General features: G+C 43.5%; 1 long non-coding RNA gene and 1 other non-coding gene across 18 annotated transcripts in view; both read left to right on the top strand.

Moving 5' to 3' along the window:
• Positions 1–841: 841 nt before the first annotated feature.
• The window catches only part of LOC115646841, a 28,958-nt gene continuing 23,394 nt past the window's right edge, over positions 842–6,405 (top strand). For 7 of the 17 annotated variants that reach the window (XR_003999150.1, XR_003999144.1, XR_003999152.1 and 4 more), the window contains exons 1-3: positions 852–1,037; positions 5,104–5,231; positions 5,782–5,892. This is a non-coding gene — a long non-coding RNA (uncharacterized LOC115646841). Of the gene's footprint in view, positions 1,038–5,103; positions 5,232–5,781; positions 5,893–6,405 lie in introns of all 17 variants that reach the window. The other 10 variants (XR_003999145.1, XR_003999146.1, XR_003999142.1 and 7 more) reach the window with 7 other exon arrangements.
• LOC115647326 lies at positions 5,609–5,693 on the top strand. The gene has a single exon (XR_003999282.1). It is a non-coding gene; the product is annotated as a small nucleolar RNA SNORD87 (small nucleolar RNA).

The raw sequence follows: 6,405 nt of genomic DNA, 5'->3' as shown, positions 1-6,405 counted from the left end.
ACGAAAGTTTATGCTCCAAAACGTGTTAGTCTATAAGGTGCCACAGGATTCTTTGCTGCTTTTACAAACGTTTATATTTCAGTGCCTCATCTTACTACAGTTTCTTCTCTAGATTGTGGCTAATCAGAGCTAACATGAAGACAGAATTAGTAGTACACCTTTGCAGAGGAGTGATTCCTTCAGTAGTTCAGCCGAAGGCATGGCACAAGACACTGGGGTAACAGAGAGGCCTACAGCCACAACCGCCCCAGTAATTTGAAGGATGAGGCAGTGGCTGCAGTACAGGTGTCCGGGGCAATTTTTAATCCCCAACTCACTGTATTTGCACGTGACTTGCCTACAGCTTCCCCCGGGGCCTGGTCCTCCCCGCAGCCTAGGCAGCCGCTGTGCGCTCGCTCCTGGTGGCTCCGTTTCAAAGGCCAGGACTCTGTTCACACGCCCACGCCGGCCTGGGGCGCCTGAGGGCTGGAGGGACCGTTCCCCGCGCTGGCAGCTGGCTCGGGGCAGCCTGTCCGAGCCGCTCCTTGGCGGGACTCTCGCGCCCGCGCAGCCGGCCCAGGGGAACCCAGAGCTCCCCAAATCCCCACGCGAGGCGGGAGCCAGGGCCGCAAGCTTCAGGAACCAAGCGGGGATTCAGGTCCCGCCGCACGTTTAACGGTCACGGGCTAACCCCGCCCAGCTCGCCCGCCTTGCGTATTCCTAGTCAATGTATGTGTGTCAGTGGTAGAGAACCGTGGCAACTGCGCACGCGCAACGTCTGCAGACGGGGGAGGGGCGGAGCCCGGCACCGCGCAGGCGCATCTCTGACATCTAGTTCCCATTACCTTAGTGGGACCGCTTCAGGATACTGCGGAGCAACACAGAGCCTGGGCGATGTTGGCGCTCTGTCATACTTCCGATCACGTGAGGCAAACGGAATCGGCGTTTGTCACGTGGCCCCATCTGGGCTCGTTTTAATTGGGAGGAATTCAGTTCCTCCTCCTGTTCCTTTTGTGGGTGTGCGCGAGGGAGCTGGGGAGCGGTCAGCGGCCCACGAGGTGCGGGACTAGGGAAGCAGGGATGGGCCAGCGGTCTGTGCGGGGCGGATTGGCGGGGAGGGAGGGAGTTCTCCGGTGGGTTGCGGGGGTGTGCGTGTGGGGTGGATATGTTGGAAGGAGGAGTTAAGGGGAGGCAGGGAGTGAAAGCAGGGACGGGCGCTCTGGGTGTGGGGAGGAGGGGATAAGGGGAGGCTGGGCGGTGAAAGCAGGGATGGGTGGTCTGTGGGGGGGAGGGATTAAGGGGAGGTAGGGGTGAAAGGGATGGGCAATCTGTGGGGGGATGTGTGTGTGTGTGGGGGGGAGGCAGGAGGTGAAAACGGATGGGCGGTCTGTGGGGAGGATGGGGGGGCAGGAGGTGAAAGCAGGGATGCGCTGTCTATGGGGGGGGATCTGTGTGTGGGGGGGACTGGGGGATGAAAGCAGAGATGGGTGGTGTGTGTGTGGAATAGTCTGACCAGACAGCAAATGTGAAAAATGGGGATGGGGGATAATAGGAGCCTATATAAGTAAAGCCCCCAACATTGGGAGTGCCCCTATGAAATCGGGACATCTGGTCACCCTAGTATGGGAGGAGGGATTGGGGGATCCGTCTGTGCTCGCTGTGTAAGAACCCATTAAGGTGGTTGGGTGGAAGAGTTGGCTCGAGTGCCTCGGTGAGGCAGTTGGTGTGTGTCACAGCAATGGCCCCTGTGGCCAACTTGCCAGCACCTGCATGTCTCTGGTGGGCTACTAATGTAGTGTGAGGCCACTGAGACCATCTCCCTAGAACCTGAGTGTTGCAGAGCCCGGGGAGCAGTTTCCAGCCCGGGGTGAAGCATAGCTACCCTGGATATGCCTCTAAGGTCTTGGACGTGGAAAGCACTGTTAGCTGTGAGAGCCTCCTACTGAATTCCAAACAAAAACTTAACTGGACTCATTGTTAATTGTCACTCTGGTAATTCCATTGCAAGTCTGACACTATTTGATGGTTTTTCTTTCATACCCGGTTGCTGGCAGCAAGAAGTTTCATGAGACTCTCTACGGAGAAGACATTTCCAGTTATATCACTATAATGTGCCAGAGCTGGTCAACACTACAGAGTTAGGTTGGTTTAACTATATTGCTCAGGTGGCTGTGAAAAATTTCACACCCTGTGTGATGTGATTAAGCTGACCTAAGCCCCGTTGTAAACACCACTAGGTTGATAGATGAATTCTTCCATTGAGCTAGCATCCCTTGAGCGGTGGATGTACTACCGTGACAGACAAACCCTTTCTAAAACTGTAGTACATGTCTACACTACAGCAATGCAGCTTTTGCATTTCTAGTGTGGGCATATTTTAGTTAACTGGTGCAAGTTGTATTAATTTGGATGGTGGTTTTATGAGTGTGTTTATTGTATGCCAAACAATCTTTTGATCACTTAAAATGAGGGGTTTTCCCCCTCAGAGGTTATTTTGAAGTTAAAATAAAAATCACAAATTCCAGGCCCTGATGGTTATAGTATCAGCTAAGCAAGTTTAACTTGGGTAGGATAGATTACTGTTTAGCAAAGCAGTTTTGGTGTAGCTGGGCAGTATTTTTTTAGTGACCCACATCATTTTTGTAATGCTACCACTTAGTGGTATTTAAAATATGAATAGGGAAAAGTAGAATAGGAAACAAAGTTAAATGTTTGCAAACATCTGTTGTCTGAGGTCAGGAGTACCAAGCAATTAGAGTATTTCAAGAACAATCCTTTGTTCTATTACTTTGAATTAGAAATCTGATTTGGGCAAAAAATCAAAACCAACTTGTTAAATCCCCTGACTACAAAGGAGATTAAATAGGGTACAGTACTATTGCTTTAAGGATAAATTGTATAGCAAAAATATCTACAAGCCGTGGGGAAAAGAATTAATTTCAACCCAACTTGTTGGAAATTGTCTTTGAAATTAACTAGTAAACTGCCAACAATATTTCACATAAGCACCCAGTATACTTTTCTATAATGATAGAACAAATATTGAGTGAGAAGATCTTCAAGTTCTTAAACAAAATGATTATAGAAGATACCCTTCTCAAGGGGTTGGCAGCCTTTCAGTAGTGATGTGCTGAGTCTTCATGTATGCACTCTAAGGTTTTGCATGCCAGTAATACATTTTAATGTTTTTAGAAGGTCTCTTTCTAGAAGTCTATAATATATAACTAAACTATTGTTGTATGTAAAGTAAGTAAGGTTTTTAAAATGTTTAAGAAGCTTCATTTAAAATTAAATTAAAATGCAGAGCCCCCCAGACCGGTGGCCAGGACCTGGGCAGTGTGAGTGCCACTGACAATCAGCTCACTTGCCACTTTTGGCACACGTGCCAAAGGTTGCCTACGCCTGCCCTACTCCCTCATCACATTTAAGTTTATTATTAATAAATATTTAAATTGCAGTAGCACCTAAAGACCACAGTGAGGATGGATCCCATTATGCTAGGCACAAAAAGTTGACAGCAGTACAATTCTGAATAAGACCTGGGGGCATACACCCCAAATAGTCATGTTTGCCTTGTTTGCTGGGGAGCTTGCTAGCACTGAGAGAGAAAGGAACCCTCAGTTCTAACAAATGTTATATAGATAACCAACTTCAGTTTTCATTTTATAGTATGCAAATACAGTTTCAGAAATTCTGCTACTTGTGGGGTTCTAAACAAGAAGAAAGTTGATGTGGTTGTTTTATAAATTGGAAAAGTACTTTTTAAAATACAGTGTTAAAAGTCCTGAGAGATGAGCTGCAGGTTTCTTGGTTTCTCTTTGAATGTCTAATTACTCAAGTATTGACAATTACAGTGAAAATGAGACTTTAGAAATCAGCTAGTTCTTTCAGACTTTTGGGACCTTGTACAATATCTCTGGCAGAGAAGCCAGGAAGTATGTAATTTTAACTGAACTTAAATTCTAATCTTGACACAATTTTAAAAATGGAATGAAAGTAATTTGCACTTTAAAAATAAAAAATGAGCAGATGACCTGCTAACATGTTTTATATACACTCTGATTTGAAAGGACAGAGTTTCTAGTGGAAATGAACAGAAGTCATTTCCTATTATGTCCTCCTCATAACTACATCTCCCACCATTTCTGAGACTAATCAAATGTGATTATAGTTGCACTAACACTTTATTTTCAACAAACTGCTTTGTTTGCAAATTAAATAGCTAATTTCTTATTTGAGACTTGCTTTACGACACCTAGTTTATTTTACTACAGTTTGCATATGTTCTGTGAAATTGAGCTGGATTTCATTAGGCAATAGAAGACATTTACTATTGGCAAGTCATTTTTATTGATTATTTTGAGTTATTTTTAGTCTTTCAACTCTTCCAGATAATGATAAATTGGACAGCTAAATAACCTTACTGCTGTTGATGTGTCTTCATAAATCATTTTCATCAGCAGCTGGGTGTCCAAATTCTAATGATAAATTGCCCCTTTGTCACTGGGGAGTTTGATTAGAGAGTTGTCCGGTGGTCCTGACCATGCCCTTTCCATAGTATAGTGACATACTTAAGAGCAGTAGTTGTCTGGGGACTCCATTGTAGTGGGATCTTGGTTTGGTAGTCTCAGAGGCAGCATAATCTTGGTAAGAGTTCTGACCTTGAATTGAACCTTCAGGGAATGTGCCATTGTGCTTACATGGAGACCTGTGCTCCCAAAGCGAGGTAAATATAACCTTTAACCTTAGTTCATCTTTCATACTTGTCAAACCCAACTGGACAAAAAAAGCAATGGCTACTCATTAGGAATATCATACTCTTGTAAAATCAATAACTCTGCATAGTGGAACATGCTTAAATACGTAGACTTACCCACAACACATTCTTTTAATGGACAAAATATTAATGCCTTCTGTTTAACCACTTCTTGTCTCTTAAAAAATTGTGACATTTTACTGAACATATCCCAGAACTCACTTCATGAAAATGATTTAATATTAAATGGTCACTGGGATCAGTGTTGCTTCATTGATATAATAATCCCTTTGGCCCATTTTCCAAGTGAATGATGAGAATTCTGTTCCTGTCAACTGTTCAAAATGTCTGGAACTTTTTTCTTTTAGGTAATGAGGATAGAGTCAGCAGTTACAATTTGTTTCTGATGGGTATTGCAAGTTTCCTGTCTGGAGTCTGCTATGCTATTCCTTTGTAACCAGCAAGCTGTCATGTGAACTGTTAAATAAATAAGGCTGTGAGTATATTGTTGGGATTTTTTCATATTGTAAATACACAGTGCTTGGAGAGCTTCTGCAAGCTAGCAACCAGGAAGCTGTTTTCTGTTAAATCCAGACCCAAGTCACTGTGTTTTTGAACATTTTGATTTTAGAGGGGGCAAAAGAAGCAAGATGGCAGTGAGGAAAATTCTTAACTTGTTAGTTCTGTTGTTCATGTCACTGAGTGTTCTGTATTAACAAATGCAAATTACTTTAAAATATGCACCTATATGTTGGCAAACTGTCCTGAGTGGCTGAGATGCTGGGCAAAGTGCCCAGGTGCATATGTTTTCATAGCTTGAAGTTAGCCTTCTTCCATGTAGTAATAATTGTATCAAAGATAGGAAGAGTTTTCACTGGCATAATGATGATTTCCTTTTTGCCGTTTACCCAACTGAATGTATTTCGTTGATGTATATTTCTCAATCTGAGATGCCAGCACATCTGTTAAGTAAATCAAATGAGTAGTTTGTAGAATCCAGTGGTCCATGTAGATTTTTAATTTATTTTTTCCCGTAAACACTACAGATGAGCATTGGCCTCGGATTTTGTTGCTCTGTGCAGAAATCCCTGTATCCTGAGATGGGCTTTCAAATGCTGCTTACCTGAAGCCTGACAGCTCTCACCTGAACTGCTGAGGTAATTTAAATGCTTATTTTTTCCATCTCAGTATTAAGGTACTAGAGGATTTGTTGAGAAGCTTATTGCATAGATGAGTAATACATTAATCAGATAGCAGAGTTCACTCTGGTTCTCCTGAACAAACAGAATAAATCCCAGAATACTCAGATACAAGCTGTTCTCTTTAGAAACCAGAGAGCAAAGATAGCTACACTTCACCTGACCATTCATCCCCATCCTACATTGGTAGATTCCACATAGTGACAAGTAAGTATAGTTACCACGCTTGTGACTAAAAATATGGAGAACTCATTTCTTAAATGGTTCTGAAGCTACCAAGCAGTCTGAACCTTTAATTCTAGTAAAGAGATTTATGTAATAACATGGGGCCTGATCTTCAGACTGACTTGCTTTTGCACTTAGAATGAATTGCTGGAAAAAAGCATGATTGATTTTGTGGATGCAAAATTAAACCCCTGTTTGAAGGCTGGGTTTAACTTAGGCCTGGTCTACACTGGGGTGGTGGTGGGG

The sequence above is a fragment of the Gopherus evgoodei genome, chromosome 2, assembly GCF_007399415.2.
Source record: "Gopherus evgoodei ecotype Sinaloan lineage chromosome 2, rGopEvg1_v1.p, whole genome shotgun sequence".
NCBI lineage: Eukaryota > Metazoa > Chordata > Testudines > Testudinidae > Gopherus > Gopherus evgoodei.
Note: the sequence above shows the minus strand (reverse complement) of the source record. Positions and strands in the feature narration are given on the sequence as shown.